Source organism: Gopherus flavomarginatus, chromosome 10 (assembly GCF_025201925.1).
Source record: "Gopherus flavomarginatus isolate rGopFla2 chromosome 10, rGopFla2.mat.asm, whole genome shotgun sequence".
Taxonomy (NCBI): Eukaryota; Metazoa; Chordata; order Testudines; family Testudinidae; genus Gopherus; species Gopherus flavomarginatus.
In genome coordinates, this window is record NC_066626.1 from 56612795 (window position 1) to 56638309 (window position 25515).

The 25515-nt window shown below is 39.1% G+C and overlaps 1 protein-coding gene across 7 annotated transcripts in view; it reads right to left on the reverse strand.

The window, feature by feature from the left end:
- Nucleotides 1–25515, reverse strand: part of MBD5 (methyl-CpG binding domain protein 5) — a 240630-nt gene that overhangs the window by 131362 nt on the left and 83753 nt on the right. The window contains exons 3-4 of one of the 7 annotated variants that reach the window (XM_050969160.1): nt 22676–22744; nt 19395–19590 (exon numbers count right to left, since the gene is read on the reverse strand). The exons of 4 other annotated variants lie outside the window; for them this stretch is intronic. The gene's annotated coding sequence lies outside the window, so the exon portion shown is untranslated. The remainder of the gene's footprint in view (nt 1–19394; nt 19591–22675; nt 22745–25515) is intronic. 2 more of the 7 variants (XM_050969162.1, XM_050969161.1) reach the window with 2 other exon arrangements.

Here is a 25515-nt window from a genome sequence, read left to right on the forward strand (position 1 = left end):
TCAGTTTTGTGGACGGGTTTTGCAACTATTTGGAAAAAAAACCCAAAAAACAACCCTCTACTCACAAGTAAAAATTTTGAAGCAAAGCATACTTGAAATCAGTGATGTATTTCTACCAGCTGCTTTGCATATCTGTGATGGTACATCTCTCCATTTCCTAGGCCAAAATAAAAACAATAGAAATGAAATCTACTTTTCTACTTCACTGAGCTTTAATTTAATATGGAGATAACTCTAGGACTGATGAAAGCCAGTATGATCAACAAAGAAATTTAGTTTCACCATCATACTGAGCTGTCTTATTTTTTAGAACACTTATTTACATATGAAAAGTACCATAAATACAATTAACCTTAATATATTGTGTTTAATTGTTACAACTATAAGCAAATATACAAATGTTACAACTGACTATCCTAATTTGTTTCCATGTTTTTCCATTTAAAATTATATTCATGTTCTAGAAAGGTATTATGGTTAATCACCAGTATACACAGGAATCATTCTAATGAGCACAGAATGATGTTAATCCAATGTCTACTCCATACACCTTATAACAAAACCACGATGTATTAAATATAAATATGCAGACGCAAATACTTTTGGCATGATTAATACCTTAAAGGAAGAACAAATAGTTCAATCCACTTCCCAAACCAAGAGACCACATAAGGCAACATTATAGCCCAGATATCCACAACTGACAAAACAATTCCAGAAAGCTTCCAGGTAGTCAAAGACATTTGTCTTAATATTTTAGGCAAAGGGAGCTTTTTCTACGCACTGAAGGTTGATTTTTTAATATCAGGAAGTGATACCTTCCCCGCATGAAAGGTGCATAAAAATCAGATTTTTTTCATTCTATTTAAATTATAATAAGTTATTCTGTTTAAAATGAAATCTGAATCTAATACAAAATATGATAAGGCCTAAATTTACTATAATTTCTTAAAATCTTCAAATACAAAATAAATATGTTGAATCCATGCGCCTCTATAAAAACTTTGAGTTAGAGTTAATAGCTGCTTTTCTATATAATGAATCAGGGGAAAACATATAACTTTTGAGGCTAAGCCTTACAAATACGTAGGGTTGCCACTTGTCTGGTTTTCACCCGACCAGTCTGGATTCCGCCTTGTGTGTCCAAGTGACATTTGACAAGCCCTGGTGTCCAGTTTTTTTAATCTGGGAGGATGAGGCAGAGCAGCTGGTTGTGGGGAAGAAATGGTGAAGGAGGTGGGGCCTTGGGGGAAGAGACAGGGGGCAGGGCTTCAGTGGTCTGGTTACCAGCCATTAAATAGGCAACCATATAAATATGGCACAATAAGTCAGCCTAACTTAGGGTATATCTACAGTAGAAATGCTACAGGGGCACAGCTGAGCTGCACTGCTTCCATCACTGTAGCAAACCCACCTCTCCAAGAAGGGGTAACCAGGCCTAGAGAATAATTCTTCTGTCAGCCTAGTGGTGTCTACACTGACACTACATCACAGAGTGCATGAAAATTTTCACAGCCCTGAATGATGTAATTAAGCCAACCTAGCCTTGTAGTGTGGACGAGCCCTTAGGAGACTCACTGATTTTCAAGAGACTTAGGTGAGGATGAGGCTCCAGTCATTTTCACTCAGGCATATTTGAAAATTTTCCTGGGCATACCTGAAATAATCAGTTCAATTTACTGACTACAGTTAATGCCTCTGTTTAATAAATCATTTAGTGGTAAATGTGAAACATGTTTTGATAAGTTTATGTATCCAAAATATTTAAGGCTGTTATGTTTAATAAGAATAAATTTTATATGCTGTTGTGTGTGTTAATTAAATTCCAGTTACCATTCTAATGCAGCTTGGCACAAATCATGAGCAAAAAGTTAATTATCTAGTGAATAAGCAATATATCAGTCACCATTTATTAACATACTAAAACATAAATTAATAAGAATCTGAAAATAGTAAGCTACATAATTGCTTAAATAAATATATATAGTTATAACATACCCTTGTAGGTAGCAAAAAAGTACCAAATCTAATGTAAAGGCTCTATTTAGTTGTAAATCAACATGTTTTAATAGGTTTATCAACCAATGAGAACATATCTTTTTTTTAGAAACTGACTGAAGTACAAATGGAAAGGTTGATTAAAATTGAATACTTAAATTGAGGCTTTCCACTCGGTGATTTAAATCATGATTTAAGGCACTTTGATTTAAATCAATCCACCCTGCACACATGTACTATTAAAGGAACTGTACAAACCCTAAATTGTAGCTTTCACTTCTGTTATTGCTTACCATCCAGACGCTAATAAAATTAAGGGGAATTTTGCATCAGGGTCAGCAGTCCTGGATTATTGCTGGTTTTTCTCCTGGATCTGACATTTATTTGAGCTTGCAAAAATCAAGTCTCAAAGGGGGCTTTATAAATTTTGTAAAGGATAATATTAAGCTATATGGGCAACCTGTTCATATAACCAGAACCCTACCAAATTCACTGCCATTAAAAAAAAAAAACTCATCAGACTGTGAAATTTGGTCTCTCCCTGTGAAATCTGGTTGTTTGTGTTCTTTTACCCTATATTATACAGATTTCACAGGGGAGACCAGCATTTCTCAAATTGGGGTCCTACTCAAAAGGGATTTGCCACCCTTACTTCTGTGCTGCCTTCAGAGCTGGGCGGCTGGAGAGCGGAGGCTGGATGCCTAGCTCTGAAGGCAGTGCCCCGTCAACAGCAGTGCAGAACTAAGGGTGGTAATACCATACCATGCCACCCTTACTTCTGCACTGCTGCTGGCGGTGGCTCTGTCTTCAGAGCTGGGATCCCAGCCAGCAGTCGCCGTTTTCCAGCTGCCCAGTTCTGAAAGCAGTGCAGCCGCCAGCAGCAGCACAGATGTAAGGGTAGCAGTACCACAATACCCACCCACAACTCCTTTTTGAGTCACGACCCCTACAATTACAAAACCATGACATTCAGATTTAAATAACTGAAATCATGAAATGTACTATTTTTCAATTCGTAAGACCATAAAATTGCCCAAAATGGACCGTGAATTTGGTAAAGCCCTATATATAACCATGCATAATTCTTGAATGACTTAGCATAAATGGGATACAGGGCACTTAAATACTGTAGAGAGTATAGTTTTATTTGCTTTCTAGCTTCCCTACTAACCATGTTTCTCAGATGTTGTCTTCAGACAGAGTAAAAATCTTCTCTTCACAGCTAGACCAAGGCAAAAGCTCTCCCATCAGAATTATGTCCCCAGAAACCTGATACTGGCTACTTCGTCCTTCACTGTATTCTAAACTGGATTACACTGATATTTTTGGTATACATTTCCATCATACAGCTTTAGAATTGAGGAGCAGCATACTGTAGAATAAAAAAGTTTCACATATGAGAAAATATGAGCACTCTGTAATATTTTTATTCTAACTGAAACAGGTTCAATATTTTTCTCATTGCACAGACATTTCAAGAGGTATTTTGTATTTTTTAAATAATATTTTTCAAAAAATACAGAATGATTTCCTTGCCTAAAATAATAATGAGGAACAGTTCTTTCCATAGTCAAACACTGGACCAAATTCATGCTTGATGTAACTCCTTTGAAGACAACCTCACCCCTGAAAATCAATTAGCCAAGTGATGAGCTGAGGTTCCTAGTTTTTTTCACTTTACAACCTCATTCTCACAACCCTACTGCCTCTCGTCTATCTTGTCTGATTTTTTTTTCTGGATTAAACTCTATGGGGCATGTCGCAGGGCACAGTATGCTCCTGCCTCTTTGCACCACAGAAATTGGCTAAGACTCTACTGGTAGTGTATCCACCGTGCTATTTATTTGAATTCCCTCCACCAACACCCTTACAATTCTATAAAACAGTACTATCTACAATATCACCTACACTTTAGGCCAGTGATCCGTGTTCCCTCTAATTTTTCCCAAACATGTGCGGAATGAATTTTGTTATGCGCACCAATATGGAGGTGATGTGCGACACATTGAGTATTGCCTACTGAGTATCATTGCTTTAGGCTCTTTCCTCAGGGGCTGAGAGGAGCAGAGGTCTTCATTCCCTGATGGGTCTGCAAGACTCGGATCAGCAGTTCCTCTCTCCTCAGCACTTCCTTCCTAGACTTCATCGGCCTTGAGCTGGTTGGCTAATTGGCTTCTTATCTCACCCAGGCCACCAGCTTGATTAGCTAACTACCTTTAATTATGCCAAATCAGTTTTCTCCAGGGGAACTAATTAGTATCAGAGTGATCAGAGTGCAGGCTCATCTATTAACTCCCTGCACTCTGTCATAGGCAGGAACTGTTTTCTTCATTTGTCTGAATAGTGACTGGCACAATGGGGTGTTGATGCCTTAGTGGGATTCCTAAAAGCTATTCTAAGGGCTTGTCTACACTACCCACTGGATCGGCAGGCAGCGATCAATCCAGCGGGGGTCGACTTGTCATGTCTAGTATAGATGCGATAAATGGACGGCTGAGCACTCTCCTGTCGACTCCGGTACTCTACCAGAACGAGCATTGCAAGCGGAGTCGATGGGAGAGTGTCAGCTGTCAACTTACCGCAGAGAAGACACTGTGGTAAGCAGATCTAAGTACATCGACTTCAGCTATGCTATTCACGTAGCTGAAGTTGCGTATCTTAGATTGACTCCGCACAGTAATGTAGACAAGCCCTAATAGAAATGTATTACAAAAGTAGTTTATTTAAGTAGTAGAGCAAACTGGATTCTAGGGTGAATCTTTTATCCAAAGACTCTGTGAGGTAAATCAATCAAAAGAGCACATTAACAGTTTACTGTTTTGGTTCATAGCACTTTCTCATTGTATATGTGATATTCAGCAGTTTTTTGTCAGAATGATTTTCTAATAGAAAAATTAGAATTTTGCAAAAATCCAAATTTCCCACAGTGAAATTTCAATTTTGCTGAAAATTTTCAATTTACCACTAGGAAAATCCAAGTGATCCCTTCCCCACCCCTCCCAGTTGTGTGTCTGAAAGGCTAGAGTCAACTGTAAAATTACAAAACCCAAGGAATGCTCCGAGGCTGAGCACTCACTCTCTAAATCACTGCAAGCTCTGGGGCTGGAAAGGCAGAAAGCCAGGGCACTCAGTGTTCTTGCCTCTGTTGTATTAATTTAGACACAATATATGGGCCAACAGTGTTTACATAACACTGTTTAATGTTGGACAGTGACTGGGTTAAACAAGGTTTGGGGTTAGTATACAGAAACCTCAGCCTCCTCAGTACCATGGCAAACACACCATTAAAAATAATTGTAAAACTTTTAAATAAAAAGATACCAAAATAACCAACCAACAAAAAACACTTAAAGTATCTGAAATGTGAAGTATTATGTAAGGCTTTTATTTTAACAACTTCCCTTTTCCCCCTCTCTTTTCATCTGGAAAAAAACTCTTGTCTGACAGTCTTTTAGATGGAATTAAAGATGGTAATAACTGTCCTTTTTGGGGAAAAGAGAGAAAGTGAGTTGAGATGGGCTGGAGTTATTATTGCTGTTGTTGTTGAAGTCTGATCCTGCTTCCTAAGATGACAAAACAAAACAAACACACAAAAGGGTGGAGAGAGAGAGAAAAGAACAGCAAAGATAGAAAATGCAGCCTTTGTCAGCATTTGACTTTCATTTGAAATCTCAGTTGCTAGAAAACACAGGCCCAGCACATGGTTTTATCAGCTACTCAAAGACTTGGCAAACTTGTATTAGCATAGGGTTGTTTAGGGCACTGCATGTAGCTGCCTTTCACTGGTCACAGGCTTACAGCAGTGTTGCAAAACATAGTCTTGGCTGGCTAACTCAGTCTCTTATTAGACTGAAGGAAAAAGGAGAAAGAAACAAATGAAAAGAAACAAGGCCTAGAAGGTAAATGCCACATGGGGAGAGCAGAGGGAATTTGAAGTCTCACATCTCAGGTGTCATTTGAGATTTATAACAAAGCTGGTGGAGATGGCGATGTCATCTGGGTCTCTCTCTCTGGCCTGCTGTGGTCAGGACATCTCTGAGGATGATGAAGGCCTGGGGTCCCAACAGACAGTGGGGATGTCACTCACGATGGTGAAGCTTTTTTATTATTATTTTTTTTAAAGAATCTCAAAATGGAGTGTTAGGCACAATAGTCCATCCTCTCGTTATACTGTCCATCAATAGACATAATTTTCAACACTGATTTTGGTTAATTGATTTCCACTCCTCTACTCCTTCATTTTAGCCAGCCTGGGATAGCTCAGACGGAAGAGCATCAGACTCTTAATGTGAGGGTCCAGGATTCGAACCCCTGTCTGGGTGGCTGGCTTTTAATTGGGGTTAGACTAGACGATGCTTGCAGTCCCTTCTAGTCCTAGGATTCTATGACAACCTTAACAGAGTCCTTGACTGGCATAAAACCCTTTTAGTTTAAATTAAATTAATTCAGTCTTTGTCTTTTATTTTATATTATAATAATAATTTCGTATAACATGTCATTGTGGCAATTTATGAAATTCCATTCACTTTTTTTTAAAATAGTTGTGCTTATAATTAGGGTAAGTCTGTAGGCCCAATTATCACAACTCTCCCCAGTTCTGAGGTGGGGTTATTTAGTTTAGTTGTTTTGTTCTTTACAAATAGTTAGATTTTTAAAACTTAAGTATTTAAAAATCTGATTTTCTTCTTCTCTCTCTCTCTGTATTTTTTTTTAACTTCTTTTTGTTTGGATATGGGCTCCCCATAGACACTGGTTCTGGCTACATCCCACACCACACAGCTCTGATTACTTCCGCCCCATTGGCAGCAATGTGTCCTGCCTGCCCACTGCTGGGGCAAGGAAATTGTCCAGAACTTGATTGTCTCTCAGCTCCTAAATAACTGGCCAATGGGTAGGCAATAACTGAAGCTGGATGGTGAGGGGGTAGTCAGAGCCAGTGTTGATGGGGAAGCAGACCCAAGATAAATGGTATGAGGCATCAGCTGCTTTACTAAAAGACTGAGCCCCGCAGTGACCCAGCTCAATCTTTTTTTTTTTTTTTTAAATCTGTATGGCCCACCAAAAGGTTTTAGGGGATTTTGTGACCCTCCACTATCTTAAAGTTACTTATCCCTGGTTTAGATTATGCTTTAGCATTTAACACTATAAAGTACCTTACAGTACAATCAATAACACAAAATCAGCAAAATACATAAAAACAAAACAAAAAAAGTAGAATAAATTTGCAGTTTATCCACAGACTAAATTTTAAAAGAGACTTATAACCTTGATCCTAAGAATACCCAGAGGAGACTTTTTAGTAAGTAAAGTGTTAGGATAGAGATACAAACACTTGGCTGAATTCAAACTCTATTAAAGTTAATGAAGAAACTCCTATTGGAAGGTGGGACTGAGGAGTCCTGAATGCCACTAGCTAAACAATGGGTGCAAAACTATGCTACCAAATTTGACATTTGATCTGTATGCATTGAGCAGCCACTGGCCTGCTTCAGCTGCAAGGCTCAAGTAGCAGACTATACCTAATACAAAAGCACAACTGTTGGGAGGGAACTCATTGGGCCCAGCTGAGCTTGCTGGGTTGCCTAGCCACTATGCTAGGTGCTTGCTGTGCTCCTGACAAATGGACCTATAATTGCACATTAAACATTTTGGACTATATGATAATATTTTACCATCTTGTACTTTTGATATTGACAAAGGTTCTGGCAATGAGTCTGGAGAAATTTCTGGATCTATCATACACCCAAATCACATTGGGTTTGTCAGAGACCATCATGACTCTGGTAACCTTTGACAACTTATTGATATTATAAGCAATGAAACATGATGAACCTGAACAACAAGCCATTTTAGTCTTAGATGCAGAAAAGGCTTTTGATAGGGTAGACTGGAGATATATGTTTTATATGCAATAAAAATTCAGATTTGGAGATGTTTTTCATTCCTGGATTAAATAGTTATATTTCTCTTGCATTCCAACCAACGTCACGATCTCAAATACCTTTAGCCTCTTCAAAGATATCACACAAGGATGCCCACTGTCTCCATTACTTTTAGATTTAGCTTCTGAGCCCCTGGAAATAGCTATGCAGGCTCATCCAGATATCTGAGGCATACAACTCAGTTTCATGGAGTATAAACTGATGTTATATGCAGACAATGCTCTTTTGCATATAGCCAGGTTAGAAAGCACAATTCCAGCCCTCTTATCACTAATTCAAATATGTCAATAAATACCTGGTTACAAAATAAACTGGGAAAATTGGAATTATCAGAAATCTCCCAGTTGTCAGCTAGTGGGAGTCTCTCTCAATGAAATTTCCATAAGTAAATGGATGGAACTAAGTACCTAGGTATAAAAGTACCATGAAATATTAAACTAGTGAAGACAAATTTAGATCCTGTACACTCTCAAACAGTGATACAAACAAGAGGTATTCTCTTTCCTTGAGCCTGTGGGGAAGTTTTTACACAATAACAATGAACATTCCACCTAGACTCCTCTATATTTTAAGCTGCCTACCTACATATGTCCTTCTGCTTTACTTCAGAAAATTTAATAGCATTATTATTGCCTTCCTATGGTGCCCTTGTCAATGTCCACGACTATAATTTAAAAACCTCTAATTTCCTATGGGGTGGGGCGCGACAGACCACTGGGCTTCCACATCTACAATTACTATTACGCTTTTCTCAGATCACAGATGTCAAATGAATTTCAGCATGCTAAAACCCTTATACCCATGAGGGTGGAAACTGAGTGTGCATTAATGCATCCAACAGAATTTGTTGCCATCCTTGGTTCCTCTTTATGACTAATAGAGAAAAATAAGGTGTCTATGGCGGTGAGGCAACTGTGTGAAAGGTCTGGGCTATCCTAGCTAAGAGGTACCAATTTCAACCTTGTTGTCACTGCAAAACATTGACACTGCTCAAAGAACATGAGACTTCTAGTCTACTTTATTCCTCCTCTTTTTCCCTCCCTCCCCTCCACTCACGTGTATCTTCTCCTCTTTTATATTCATGTCACTCTAACATGTTATGTCTGTATAGTATTGTCTGGTTTGGTACTGTCTGGTCTTCCAGCTTTGACAAGTTGTAAAACTGCATAAACTCTACTGGAGATTTTGTGAAGTGTGCAAGGTTTGGAAAGATATACAAGCTGTAAGTCATTTACCTCTTTGTGCATTTTATTGTCTGTTTTTTAATGAAAATCAATTAAAATTAATCTATCAGTCAAAAGGATTGTCTATAGATAACACTGGTAGAAGTGGGACTCTTCCTGCATAGCTTCAAAATCCTATGGGATATGCCACATCTTTAACTGACAATTCTTGATCTCCAGTTCCTGGGCACGATGATATTGACGGAAAGGTCAAGGGAATATTTGCAACAAAGTTCTCAGTAACTAGAAAAACAACAGCACCAGGGCTACCACAGGAAGGCAACTCTCTATTTCAGTGCAAAGCTCACCAGTTTGGGTAAGTTAGTTACATAAATGGCATCTTGCTTTTAGCTCTGCTTGGACTTGTGCCTGATCAGTCAGACTAGCCTCCCCTTCTGCCCCTTCCTGAAGGCTTCCAGGCATTGTTTCTATTCTTGCATTCATACAGTCATGCCACACTTGCCCATGTATATAACATGGGGCCTTTCTCCATCCTCTAGGTACTCCTATATGGTACCTCCACGGGCCACTGAAGTAGCACAAAAGAAATAGATACTCCCAGCTGGAACTAAACCTGAATATTTATAAAGTATTATTCAGTTCGCTTCAGTAATGGGAACTAGACTCTCCCACATCCCCAGCAATTTACCTATTACTAGGTTTGTTTTGTTACACTTTCAGCAACAATGCTTTAAGCTGCTGTACTAAGCAGTTAACTATCAAACATAAACACTACATAAAATATTTCTAATTAATCAATCATTCTTCATGCAAATCTCATTGAGAACTCATTTTTACAAGCAAAACCGTAGCAAGAGTTGCATTTAAAAAAGCCTGCCAGTCCAGCTACTCTAAATGTAACTGAACTTCCACAGCATTGTCTGAATTTGTATGATAAAAAAACCATGATCCTTCTAATTCCTTGTTTTAATGCAGTATTTTGTGATTTTATGTCTATGCTGCACAAGCAATAAGAAATGAGTGGGGGAGGGTGGAAATGTCACAAACTGATTAGTCTGATTTATACATTTTGTTATGTAGAAGTGCAATGATGATTTTTCATCAAATAAAGATCCATGTTTGTAGTTTTCGGTCTTCAAGTAACTCACCAAGCAAGTATAAATAGCATCAACAAATCTACACAAGACCAGCACTGGATCTTAAGTCAGTAATTAAAGGAGCTAATATATCAAGAAGTGTCAGCTATTCCTACTAGAGGTGAAAGCAAAACCAAAAATGTCTATTACTAAAAAAAAAAGAAAAAAAAAGAAAAGAAAAGTATGCCACTTACATTTTAGAAAGCCAGATCATGTGGTCCAATTAAAAGAAAATTCACCGAAGTGAATGGGCACTAAATAAACTGCAAAATTATTGTGGGAAGGGAATAAAGTTAAAACTAGAGAAAAATGCTTTGGCAAAGAAAAAATCCTTCTATTGGAAAACCTGAATGTGATTTTCTACCCACATCTACTCTTCGAGCTTTATTAGAGGACAAAAAGACGAGAATTAAAGAGGCTGATTTAAGGCTGTCAACTTATTTAGTAGCAACATCACAATAATAGAAGTCATATGGTAAAACCAGAAATTTCTAAAGGAAAATATACAAACAAAGATGCAAGACTTAAAGATAGATAAGCTGAAGGAAAAGAAATCCACCAAAATCAGATTTAGCATCTTCCTACAGAATTTGCTATATTCCTAAGAACCTTCAAAATAAATTTAAAACACAAAATGTCAAGATTTTCTGCATGTGAAGAATCTTTCACAAAAGTAATACAAGGCAATGCTGTACTGTTAAATAGGCTGACAGAGTGATATAAAGACAGATGTGAATTTAATGTATGACATACAATAAGTCAAACAAATGTATTTTACTAGTTTAATCTAGTTTAGCTAGAGTGTCGTGTCCTGAACTTCTGTTCATATCAACGTAGAGTCCAAAGAAAATTGCTCCCAGAATACTAATTTCTAGCAACAAAGACAGTTAAATAAGTTGGATCTATGTTTGGTTTTGACTCTGTGGATCTTTGCAAACTCTCTGTCCATCAACCACAAATAACCAAAACAATTACTAATATATAACCACCAAGACTTAAGAAACAAGCAATGCAATCCTTGGGAGCTGCTTTTTCTCATCAACAAAAGCAAAAAACAAACTTTCTTTGCATTTGCAAAGTTATGATGAAAAATAAATAATGATATACACACAGATATAATATATAGTTTTAAAAACTGTGTGGATATAATACTGGTGAAATGCATTATCAGTAGGGCTCCACGTCTGTTACGGAGGTCGCGGAAATCAGAGATTCCATGACTTTCCATGACCTCTGCAGTGGCCAGTTTGGCTGACCTCAGGCCTGCCCAAGCAGCTTACCCCAGGGCCAGCAGCTCAGGTGGCCCCAGGGCCAGCCACACTAGCCCCTGCTGGAGCAGCCCTGCAGCCAGCCGCACTGGCCGCTGGTGGAGCTACCCTGGCGCCAGTGACACTGGCATCTGATTGGGCAGCCCTGGGGACTGCCTGAGCAGCAGCTGATGCAGCTGGCCCTGGGGACCACTTGAGTAGCAGTCCTGGGGATGGCCGGAGCAGTGGCGGTGGGGGGGCGGCCGGAGCAGATGCTGCTCTGAGGTCCCCAGCAGCTAGTGCCTCTGGCCCCCTGCGCTCCCTCTGAGCAGAAGCCCCCTGGAGCCCTCCCCTGAGCACTGGCTCCTCCCACCCTCCCCTCAGCAGGAGGCCCTCCAGAGCAGCAACTCCCCCCTGGAACCGACCAGCTAAGATTTAGTCAGTAGTTGAGACTGTACAAGTAGTACAAGTCATGGACAGGTCACAGGGCCATGAATTTTTTGTTAGTGCCAGTGACCTGTCCATGACTTTTATTAAAAATACCCATGAATAAATTGTAGCCTTAATCATCAGATTGTCAATTCTGGTCAATGAAATCCTCTGTTTATCTACAAACAATACTTCTCATTCATGTTGCCCTGTCAGTATACCTCAACACTGATGTGGTGTTGAGGGAGACTTTATCTAGAGATGTAGTAGGGCTAGGTTAAGTCTCCATGGCTCATACACTTCTTGTGTTCTCTGCTGAGTCTGCCAGCTAGTGCAAGAACACAGTGATGGGTGCCAGCTGGAATGGAGATATGCCAAACTAATCTCAAATGGCAGCCACAAAACATCCACTAGATAGGAACCACTTCTAAATTCCTGATGAGCTGGGCTGGGTTCAAACTAGTTACTCAGAGGTAAAAGGCTCTGCAATTCATTACCAATGTCACAAAGCATTCATTCCCCCTAATAAAGGCTAACTTGGTGGGTAAGAGAAGATGTCTATATTTACATATAAAAATATAAGAAAAAAAAGGTTAAGAAAAACGTCAAAAAGTCTCAACATCCAGCACTCAAAAACCCAGGAAGTATCAAAATTAAGATTAGCTGTACAGTTTTAATTTTGCCCCTGTGTGCATTATGATCAAGCCTTTAATTACATGCTCATGTATTTTTTTTTCTGCATGGGCTGACAGCAGGGTATGAGCCCAGGACCTTCAGATCCAAAGCACAGACCTTGAGATGAAGGAATACTACTAGCAGAAGAAGGCTGCTATTGCCTAGACACGTGACAACATTCTTTGCCAGGGAAATAAAAAATAATTGTGAAAAAGTCGCACAACACTGGATATTAGAATTCCATGGTTCTGGACCTGGCTCTGGGATGAGAATGTTGTCTAGTGCAGTGGCTCTCAACCTTTCCAGACTTTCAGGAGTATGGTTTGTCTTGCATACCCCTCACAGTTTCATCTCACTTAAAAATTACTTGTTTACAAAATCAGACATAAAAATACAAAAGTGCCACAGCACACTACTACTGAAAAATTGCTTACTTGCTCATTTTTACCATATAATTATAAATCAATTGGAATATAAATATTGTGCTTATATTTCAGTGTATAGTAGATAGAACAGTATAAACAAGTAATTGTCTGTATGAAATTTTAATATGTACTGAGTTTGCTAGTGCTTTTTATGTAGCTTGTTGTAAAACTAAGCAAATATCTAAATAAGTTGATGTATCTCCTGGAAGACCTCTGTGCACTACCAGGGGTACATGTACCACTGGTTAAGAACCACTGGTCTAGTGGTTAGAGTAGTCATTACAGAGAGCAAAACCAAGCACAAAGATTTAGTACATTCACTCAAAGGAAATATGTCAAAAGCAGATGATGTTTGGTTCTGTGATAATTAGAGATCTGGGTTCTATTCCCAGTTCTGCGTGAAGTGGCCTTGTGTAATCTCTCAGTTATCCTATTTGTAAAATGGATGGAATTATAGTTGCTTGACTTTAAAGTAGAAACACAAGGCCTTGGCTAGGAATTAGGGCTGTGAACCGCACAAGTATATTAATGCCAATCAGTAGAAGACCAGAACCATAGTGCAATTTCTCTTAGGTCAAAGGATATTAAATACAGGACTTTCCTTTCTTTCTTCCTTTATGAAATCCGTGGCCACTGGCAGGTCTGGGAGTGTCTCCTTTGCATTTCAATATTTGTAAGTTTAAACTGCTAAAGTCCCAATCCTGCAAACCCTTGGCACATGCTTAACTTTTAAGTAGATGAACAGCCCAGTTAATTCAGTTGGACTACTTGTGCTTAAAATTAAGCACGTGTATATTTGCCAGATTGGGGCCTAAGTTTGTTAACATTTATTAAAATATCTGTTAATTTAATACTTCTTAGGACTGAAAATGATGCACATAAAATGCACTATTTACAAATATAATCTAATTAACTTTCCTGTAAAAGAACAGAGGTACATATTTTCATTGGACAGCAGTGAAAGAAGGTGAGGTACTAAACTAACTGTACTTAGACACACGATGTGACAACACATGAAAAAAATCCCTCTTATGATTCCTTTTGATTGGCATTTGATTTATGAATTTCCTTATTAAAAGTCAATTTAAAAAACCAACATTATGAACTTAGCTTTCTAAAACAAACCATTGAGGTATCAAATTTAAAAAAAAAAATCGACTGCTTTAGGGCTTAGCTTTGCCCATTAATGTGCTTGAGTACCTTGGAATATAAGTTACTAAATTTACACAGACATCGGTGATGAACAATTTTAAAAGATATATAGTGTGGCACACCTTTTTACCTTGAGATTTTAAAAAGTTCTTTACAAAACAGTTAGAATGGATATCCATATAATTGCAATAATTCATTTTCATCAGTGTTTTGAAACTTTGGGAAATTCCAAGTCCCACTGGAATACAGTTATCCATTTTATTTCCAATAAGAGTATTTAGATTTTTTTTTTGAGGAAGCAAAACCATAATTACACACAGACTAATAACTGATAAAAACTTGAAGGAAATGTCACTGCAATAACTTTTGACAGAGCTGCATTTGGCCCATCGAATTCTAGAACAAAAGCTTTACAGCTGATGACTTCATATGAAAGATAGCATACTAAATATTAGATAAGGAAAAAAATAAAGCAAGTCTTGACATCAATAATTTTACTTCGATCTGCAACATTATTGGTCTTATTTGTTTAAGTCTAGATAAAAATAAAGTCAATTTAAAAGCCCAGATTTTAAATCTCAGACACCGCTGATTTGCTTTTCTTTTTCTAATATGCATGAGATTAGAAACTATTTCAAAATGTTTACATGATAGATATGTTTCTTTTTTAGCTGGCATGAATCATAGAAAAGGTGGACTAGAAGGGACCTTGAGTTCATCTCGTTTAACTCCCGGCACTGAGGCAGGACCATCCCTGATGCGTGTTTGTCTAACCTGGTCTTAAAAGACTCCAGTGATGGACATTCCACAACTTCCCTAGGTAACCTACTCCACTGTTTAATTATCCTTATAGTTAGAAAGCTTTTCCTAATTTCTAACCTATATCTCCCTTGTTGCAGATTATTACTTCTCCTACCTTCAGTGGGCACAGGGAACAATTGATCACCATCCTGTTTACAATAGCCTTTAATATATTTGATGACTGTTATCAGGTCCCTAATCCATCATCTCTTCTCAAGACTAAACATACAGAGGTTTGTTTTTGTTTATAACTTTTCTTTGTAAATCAGTTTTTCCTGTGGGTTTTTTGTTTGGATACATAACGTTTTTGTTGCTCTCCTCTGGACTCTCTCTGATTTAACCACATCTTTCTTAAAAAAGTGTGGCTCTCAAAACTAAACACAATACTCCAGGCGAGGCCTCGCCAGTGCTGAGTCAGAGCAGGACAATTACTTCCTGTGTCTTATATATGACACTCTTGTTAATAGACCCCACAATGATATCAGCCTTTTTCGAAACTAGATTATACTGTTGGCTTATATTCAGTTTGTGGTCCAGCAGATCCTTTTCTGCAGTACTACTGCCTATTTAGTTATTCCTATTTTGTATTTGTGTACTACTTTGTAATTGTCTTTACTGAGTTTCATCTGGTTGATTTCAGATCAATTCTCCAATTTGTCAAGATCATTTTGAATTCTAATCCTGTCCTCCAAAATGCTGCAACCCCTCCCAGCCTGGTGTCATTCATAAATGCTATAAGCATACTCTCTACTCCATTACTCAAACTATCAATGAAATATATTACCGGACTCAGGATAGATCCTGCACTAGATACACAACCTCCCAGTTTGATAGTCAACCAGTAACAAGTACTCTTTGTGTATGGTCTTTCAACAAGTTGTGCAACCAACTCATAGTAATATAATCAAAACCACATTTCCCAAGTTTGCATATGAGAATGTAATGTGGGACTATGTCAACAGCCTTACTAAAATCAAGATAAATTAAGTCTATAGCTTTCTCCCTATCCTCTAGACCAGTAACCCTGTCACAGAAGGAAATTAAGTTGGTTTGGCCTGATTTCTTCTTGACAAATCCATGCTTGCTAATACTTACTACCAATTTATCCTCTAGGTGTTTAGAAAATGATTGTTTAATAATTTGTTCCTGTATCTTTCCAGGTATTGAGATTAGGCTACTGGTCTAAAATTCCCTGGGGCCTTTTTGTTCCCCTTTAAAAAGATAGGTACTATGTTTTTCATTCCCCAGTCCTCTGGGACCTCACTGAGTTCTTGAAGATAACTGCTAACAGTTCCAAGATAGTTTCAGCTACTTCCTTAAGTACCGTAGGATGAATTTCATCAGGTCCTGCTGACTTGAAAACATCTAACTCACCTAAATGTTCTTTTAACTTATTCTTTCCCTATTCTGGCTTATGTTCCTTTCCCCTTGTTAATATTACATGTATTAAGTATTTGGACACCTTTTTTTGTGAAGACTGAAGAAAAATAAGTATTAAACACCTGAGCCTTCTTGATGTCATCCGCTATTAGTGCTTGTACTTTACGAAGTAGAGGATCGGTACTTTCCTTCAACTTTCTCTTGTTTCTTCTAATGCAGTGGTGCCCAAACGTTTCCTGTCATGTGCCCCCTCCCCCCCCAGTAATGGAATCTGTCTGCGCCCCCCCCTGCATTATTGCACATTTGGCTCAGCAAAGGCGCTTGGGCTGCGGGTGGAGCTGGGGCTAGAGGCGGAGCTGGCCTGGGGATGGAAAAGAAATAAGGGCAAAGATAGACAGGGGGTGGAGAGGAGCTGGGGCTGGAGCTGGAGCTGGTTTACACAAAAAAGTTAGGCTGATCCAGCTACTTCGCTCAGAGGTGTGAAATATCCACACCTCTGAGTAATGTACTTAAGCTGACCTAACCACCTGCATAGACAGTCCTAGGCTGATGGAAGAATTCATCCATTGACCTAGCTATTGCCTTTTTGGGTGGATTACCTACACCCAAAAAGGCAATCCCCTCCTGTTGGAATAGGCAGTGTCTACACTTGAAATGCTACAACGGTACAGCTACAGTGGTACAGCTTCAGCACTACCACTGTACCACTGCAGCATTTCAAGTGTAGACAAACCTTAGGAGAGTCCAGAAATGTTCCCAGCAGACAGCCAGGATCTCTTCAAAATGCCAAGCCATCTAGAATTCTGGGTGGTCACAGAGAAAGCACAAGAGAACTCTGTCTGACTGCGCTGCTGTGACAGTTTACATTCAGTGGATTTAGCTACAGGAAAAACACTGAAGTGTCTGCCCTCGAGTACCAAACTGCAGTTTTTCTGAACCTCCATTTCCTTTCCCTGCCAACTCTCGGTAACCATTACTCACCACACCCCAAGCTGCCTTTCCCTTCCTCACACCAGTTGGGCTTCATACTTCCTTGCTTTCTCCCTTTCCCTTCCTTCTCTCTCTCCTCTTTACCCCACCATCCCCAACTTGGTGATAAGTCACAAAATTATGTCCAAATGGCAAGAAAGAGGCAAAAAAAGGTAAAAACAGCCACCAAATAAAATAAGAAACATGTTTACATGTGAGAAAAGGGAAAATTCTGTCTTACCTGTGAATTTTCATTTTAGGACTCACTACATCAGCCTACAAGTGGGGCTCTCTCTGTCTCCATGGCAACTGGAGACCAACCAGATACTTGTATTGAGCCTGCATTTAGGACTGTCCCTCAGGAAGAACTCTCCAGAATTATAGCTTCCAAAGCTGAAAAATACCAACTATATAAAAGTTTAGATCTGGCATTCAATTCAAACCCTTTGCAGTAAAGCCTGCATGTGAAATTTAGGGACTTCCTGGAGGAACACTATGCTCCCTTTCAAATCACTTAAAAGTGAGAAATAACAGCAAGAAAACTTTGGTCACAAAGCAATCCTCTGAAGGAGGATCAGACTGTTGGACATGGAGGGTTCCAGAATAAAAATTCACAGGTAAGACAGAATTTTTCCATTCTCAATCCCTTCATGTCCTGCAGACAGTCTTCACAGTGCAATTTAAAGAGCAGTAAATCATCCCTAAAGTGGAAAGAATATAAAAAAAAATCTACCCGTGGAGGGATGAAAAGGAATTTAAGGATTACTGGAGCACCCTGTTCTGTAACACTATTCTATCAAATGAAGTAATAGCAGGGGTGAAGATGTCCAGTGTTTGAGAAAATGGGAGACCTTTCAGACTTCCTTGTACTATGTGTTATCTGTCCACTCCGCAATTGCTACTTCTTTTCCAGGAATGTGTGATACAAAGACAAGTTGTACCTGTGGCTTTGAATGCCTCTGCTACATACAGTTTCATTCCCCTGATGTCTCTGTTCGTACCTAACTTAAGCATATCTAATACCTTAAGGTGTCTGGATTCAACCAGAAGGACAATTATATTCCAATTATATGAGGAGGACTGATGAGTTTGGGGATGGAGGCCTACTTAGTTCACAGAATGTATAAATGTGGTTTCACTGAGAGCACACCAAGCTCCAAAACCCCCTTGACAAAAGTGGCAGCCAGTAAGCAAGATATTTGCAGCAAGAAACAGAAGGGAACTATCACCTGTGAAGTAAAAGGTGGTTTTATTAGGACTTGTAGCCCAAAGATCAAGATCATGACAGGAAACTACATATTGCCTATTGATAATATTAGTGGTCCTCAGGAATCTTATGTGACAGCAATGAGAGATTCTCACATCTGCAGTCACTGATTTACATTCCAATAAGGGTTGGCCTTGAGCCCCATGGCCAGGCCATCTTGTAAAAACACCAGTCTGCTCTTTTCTTCAGCTGACTTGGCCCTCGTGTGTGTTCCTTGCAATACCAACATCTAAACCTCATAGGTATCATTTGCAAAAATTCCTCCAAGATGTTAGAAGGGTGTTTGTAACAGTCTTAGAATAAGTGAGTGTAGTTCCTTCCTCTTAATTTCTCAGCTGATAAGTTAGGGAACATTGGATATAAGTTCAGCTCCTGTTGCACCATATTCTGTGTTTGTGTGTTTTGGGAGTTAGAGATGAGGTTCCATTAATATGTAAATCAGGTCTGAGAACCAAGACCTGAAGGTTAATGAGAAGGTGATTATAATCACAGTGGCCAGTCCCTTCACAACCTTCTTTACCAAGTGTTTCTGCCTCATGTAGTACCTCTTTTGGTTTTCCAGCTGCATTTGGATACAAATAGATGCCTCAATAGGCTTCCAACCAGATCTTTGATGGGCTGAAAGGATAGATGGTCTAGACTGAATCCTATTGACTTTAAGTGTGTACTACTCAGCCAGCTGACCCTAACTTTCCTTTTTGGTACAGACCCCTGAAGAGCAGCGATAGCTTCTGCCCAAGACCTGAATAAGGCTACTTCTCTAAGCAAAGCTGAAAGATGTATACACACCATGGTTCTAAAGAATTATCTGCTGGAGATAGAGGAGTGAACTGGATGAATTTTTGCATTAGATAGGTTACATTCCATGTCATCTTCTTGGGCCATACCCTCATCTCAAGTCACACAGGAGTCCAGATGTGTTCCTCCTACATGGGGTTTGGCATCTGTACTGATGACCAGCTTCTCTGGATCTGACATCAGATAGCTGTTAAATAATATTAAGATTCAGTTAATTAAGAGGTGCTAGTTCTGGATCTGAACCAAGATCTTTATACATTTCCTGCCATTCCTGGCTGGAAGCAAAGCAAGAATTATGCTGGGTTTTCACATGAGACCCCCTAGCCCAAGAGAGGTGTCAGATTTTATCTTAGGAGAGGTGTGGTTACATTTTGAAAATCTGACACCATCTCATTCTTCTCTCTCTTCTGAAGTAAAGATTGTTGTGGATGGTAACTTAGATATTGGAGTTTTGTGAGGGCTGTAACTGGTCTTTCCACTTCCCTGCTCAAAGCTTTTCCTTCTGAAGGCATGTAGATGTCTGAGTACAAAAGGGGAATACTCTGTATTGAAAATGCTTCTTTCTGCAGCAGTAACTAAAGGATCTCAGAGTGACTTTCCCTGATCACATTTTCAATTGCTTTCCATGAGTTTTATTTTTATATTCCAAAGTTTTGGGAAAACAATGCTGTAATGATGGATTTCATTATTTCTGTCTCGAATATTGATTTACATATGGAACCTCTGAGAGACTTGAGGTTTAAAATGGGCTGCATGCCATGACTCTTCTTTACATAACAAAGAACCTGGTGCCTTTTCCAAAATCTCCCCTTCCAGACCTGATTCTGTTATTCCAATGTGTAGATGGCCTATTGCACCATTCATCTTCTGATGCTATGAAGAATCTTGCTGACAGTGCTGGTGTATTTTACTTTACTCTGGGGAAATGAAACTTGTCCCTGGAACAACGAGTGACTTCTATACTTACCTGATTATCTCAAGCACCCATTTTCTGCATTGGTTCAGTGTCAAATGAGGTTCCAGACTTAAGTGCCCCTTATAGCATGTGTGTGTGAAAAAGAGAAATATACCCAGGCTTTGAAAATCAAGAGACACTTTAGGAGTCGGATGGTCTTCCAGACAATCCCAGCCTTGGTCTTTCAACAGTTAAGACAACAATGGCCTCCTAATGTGTAATTTCTACACCTGCTGAGATAAGACAGTTTGAACATTCTCTCCTTGAAAGGAGGGAGGATTTATTTCCTTGTCTAAAGCCTCAGGGACTGCTTTGTGTGTATGTTTCCCAAAGAGTTTACCAACAAAATGTTTGGAATATCATCAGATGTTAGCCTGCAATGCCAATTTGGTCAAGTCTTAGCTACCCCTGGAACATGTCTCTGGAAGTTCTGAACGTATAGCAGACCACAGTTCTGTGAAGTGTCAGTCCTGAAAAAGTTGTTAGAAAAATCTAGTTTAAAGTAGATTTTAGGAAAGGAGAGAGAGTGTTTGTTGCATACTCACAAAGAACTCCCAGTTGAGAACAGTCTTCCACAATGAGAGACTACGGACAGTAGGTTCAGAACTGAGGCTACTGAATCCATGTTTAGTCTAAATGATGAACTTAATTTCCTCTCTCTGTGTTTGCCAGGAATATTCCATCAGTTGATGACTATGCTCTTCACTAAGGTGGCTGCAGCAGGTAGGCTTAGGTAGAGTAATGAAAACCTTTCAGCCCCTTAGGTACAACTAGTTCTTGATAGGGAAATCCCACTACACCTCAATCACACCCTCATCAAGCAAATGAGGAAGAATTATACAGATTTTCTGCAACTTTGCAAGTTTTTTGTTACCATCTTGGCTAGGAGCTTTCTATTTACCTTTTCTGAGTGGGGATGAGAGAGGAGGTGCTGTCTATCAAACAATCCTCAGTAAGCCACTTTCTTTTATTTTTCTTTCAGAATGTGGTTTTGCGCCTCAAAATTGCTAAATCCAAAGAAGAAACTAAAGACATTTAGATAACTAAATCTTCTAAAAATCCAGTGCAAGCTCTGCTCCAAAGGGAAACCTGGAATCTGCTACGTGGCATAGAACTCTGGGGAATTCATCCTGAGAAGCAACCTTGAGTCCAGGCTCAAAGAAAAATATATGATCTGTCCCCCTGCTGCCATGGAGATGGGGAATGCCCACTGTGAAGACTGTCTGCTGTGAAGGTGACTGAGACAGTATGATACTTAGACCGTAAACTCTTTGGGACATGAGCAGTCTTTTGCTAAATGTCAGTACAGCATCTAGCAAAGAGGGGTGCAGGGTCCATAACTGGGGATCCTTGGTGCTACTGCAATACAAATTTATTAATAAATAATAAGATGGAGCCATGGCCACAGCACTTAAAAATCATTTTTTGTTTGAATTCTGAGTCGCCATAGCATTTCAGGATTAAATCATTTCACATTACTGAAACCACATCTTTGGTTAAGCTGAATGACAGTACATCACATCATGTTGTATCTAAGCAGCTACAGCATTGTGGCCATTTCAAGAAATTCAGGACTTCAAGTATTTCATGTTATTGTAAAGGCACTGCAATACATAACAGTCCCTCAAATGAAAAGTCATTCAATGATTTATAAGATAAAGGTACTTACACAGCCTATTTATTTTAACGTGTAATCTTCTCACATCTGTTGGCATGATTATAGAAAGCACTGGCACAGATAATCTAGTTTTGCACCTCACCTTTGGTCTCATAAGTGTGCAACATGCAACCTGCCCTGATAATACACGGCAGACATCACTCTGAAGTCCAGTCATGAGATCTCCACAGGCCTTTCAGTGTTCCAAATGCACACCCCACAGATATCCTACAGATGAGTGTAAAAAACCCAAACAACCCCCCACTCCCACTCGTACCCCGTGAGGTCGTTCCAATATTTTCCCCTTAACATCTGATCACCCTGGTTTAAGTGAGCTCAGCATAGACTTCCAGACAAGTTGTTCTTTTATGCCCTGAAGTTCTGAAGCCACTTTTGGTCCTTATAAGTCTGCATCACTATCCTAACCCACTAGATTGTGCCAGTTGGCCAGACCTTGGACCAGTGCTCCATTGATCAAAGATGATCAAGCAGTAGATCATACAGAAGAGTGACTGGAATGTGTCTCTGCTTCCTCCAGCAAGCGCACAAAATAAACTGGCTATGATAATCTGCAATGTGCTTCACTGATGCCTCACTTTAAGCTTTCCAGTGCAACAGGATCATCCTATTAATTTCAACAGACAGGACCACAGCACTCACCTGGGAGTCCTTCATGCTGAAAGTGAGTAGTTTTCAAAACAGCACAGGCAACAGAGCAACAGATAAAACCTAGGATAACATGGGAGAGATCATGGGAGTTTGATTCAGACTACCGTGGTTCCTTCAGCTTCCAGGTGGTACCCCATAATGCACTGCAAAATTTACCCAGAATGCATTGAGCCTAGAAGCAATGGCTGGTATCCTGGGATACCTGTCCATAGCACCCTGTGATGCCTGCCTACATCCCTTGATACATGTTTAGCACCTTGTAACATTGTTACCATTGCTTTCTACATAAACTAATGTTATTGTCATATTCATTCAGTACATCTTTATTGGTTTTTTATATTGTTGTTCTTTTGAGGAATGTATTTAATAATTTTTTCAGTGTCTAAATACTCTATTTTCTAGTTAACAAGTAGCACATTATTTCTTAGCTGCAAGTTAGGGGATAAGGTAGTTAAGCATGAAAGTAATACAGCTGCAAATGTGGGCGGTCTATATAAGTTAGTACACATTATTCTGTTGTACATTTAATAAGTACTGTATTATGTTTAATAAATACAGTTTACAATATAATTTACAAATAAGTGACTTTCATGTATTCTACCAACTGGCATATAAACAACACGATTTTAAACAGTATTGCAAGATACAAGCGCTCGAAAGCTTGTTTCTTTCACCAACAGAAGTTGGTCCGGTAAAAGATATCACCTCACCCACCTTGTCTCTCATGTGCATATAAGGGAGATGACAAATGTATAATTGTACTATAACAGAAATAATATGCAACAATACCATTACAAGTTGAATTTTAAAATATATACACAAGGGTGCAGATTTAAGGTTGTATATATGGAAGGCAGAATCCAGCTTGCTCTTCCAAAACTGTGTGGGCTGTGCACTGTCAACGGTGGTAAAAACCTGTTTTAGTCAGGAAAGTAAATTGATTCTCCCTTTAAATTATATCTACGAAGCTATGTGAGTAAGAAGTGGCTATTGCTATTTATCACCAAAAATAAGCTTTAGGAATGTTTTCTCACTATAAATTTAATTTGAAAAAAAATCATTTGGTTGTATTTGTGTGTGTGACTGCATGCTTGGTTTTTTGTTTCTTTCTTCTTTAAATCCCTGAAATATAATGTGGGCCATCTTGTCAGTGACCAGTGTGTGTGATCAGGCTAAGTGGTTATAGCAGGAGTCGTAGTTAGGATTTGGAGCCGAGGTCAGAGCCAGCAGGTAGGTGACAGAGCTGAATTCAGAAGTCAGGAGTTGAAGCCCAGTCAGAGCTGGAATCAGAGGCCAGAGCTAAGGGTCAGAGGTGAAGTCAGGAATCACAGCAGAGGGTCAGGACCAGACTACCTGAACTAAGGTAAGATTGGTGCTAAGGCAGGAGCAAGGTTGAACAAGGCAGGAGCAGATCTGGGAAAGAGCCGGTGCAGAATCTGTTGCAGCTGTGGGCAAATGCTTTAAGCTGCCATTGAACTGCTGCTGGGCTTAAGAGCTGGGCTGCTGACTCTTACAAACAATCAGGTGGTGTAACCAAACCAATGTGCTCTTTAGTTGCCTGGAGACTGGCTTGGTAGCAGGTCCTGATTCCAGACACCTCAAGAGTATATGTTTTTAATAGGGCTGTTGATTAATCACAGTTAATTCACATGATTAACTCAAAAAAATTAACTGTGATAAAAAAAATAATCGCAATTAATCACACCGTTAAACAATAGAATTGAAATTTATTAAATATTTTTGGATTTTTTCTACATTTTCAAATATATTGATTTCTATTACAACACAGAATACAAAGTATACAGTGTCACTTCATATTTTTTATTACAAATATCTGCACTGTAAAAATGATAAACAAATAAATAGTATTTTTCAATTCACCTCATACAAGTACTGTAGTGCAATCTCTTTATCGTGAAACTGTAATTTATAAATGTAGAATTTTTTTTGGTACTTAGCTGAACTAAAAAAAAAAAAAAACCAATGTAAAACTTTAGAGCCTACAACTCCACTCAGTCCTACTTTTTGTTCAGCCAATTGCTAAGACAAACAAGTCTGTTTACATTTACGGGAGATACTGCTGACTGCTTCTTATTTACAGTGTCACCTAAAAGTGAGAATGGGTGTTCCCATGGCATTTCTGTAGCTGGTGCTGCAAGGTATTTATGTGCCAGATATGCCAAACATTCATATGTCCCTTCATGCTTCGGCCACCATTCCAGAGGACATGCTTCCATGCTGATAATGGTCGTTAAAAAAATAATGGATCAATTAAATTTGTGACTGAACTCCTTGGGGGAGAACTGTATGTCTCCTGTTCTGTTTTACCCACATTGTGCCATATATTCCATGTTATTGCTGTCTCGGATGATGACCAACACATGGAGCATGCTTTCAGAAGTCTTAAAAGAGCAATACTCTCATGCAGAAACTGCAGAACCCGAACCACCAAAAAAGAAAATCAACCTTTTGCTGGTGGCACCTGACTCAGATGATGAAAATGAACATGCATCGGTCCGCTCTGCTTTGGATCGTTATTGAGCAGAACTTCTGGAATGGTGGTTGAAGCATAAAGGGACATATGAATCTTTAGTGCACCTGGCATGTAAATATCTTGCGCTAGCTACCACAGTGCCATGCAAATGACTGTTCTCACTTTCAGGTGCCATTGTAAACAAGATGTGGGCAGCATTATCTCCTGCAAATTGTAACCAGACTTGTTTGTCTGAGCAACTGGCTGAAGTAGGACTGAGTGGACTTGCGGTTCTAAAATTTTACACTGTTTTATTTTTGAATGCAGTTATATTTTGTAAATAATTCTACATTTGTAA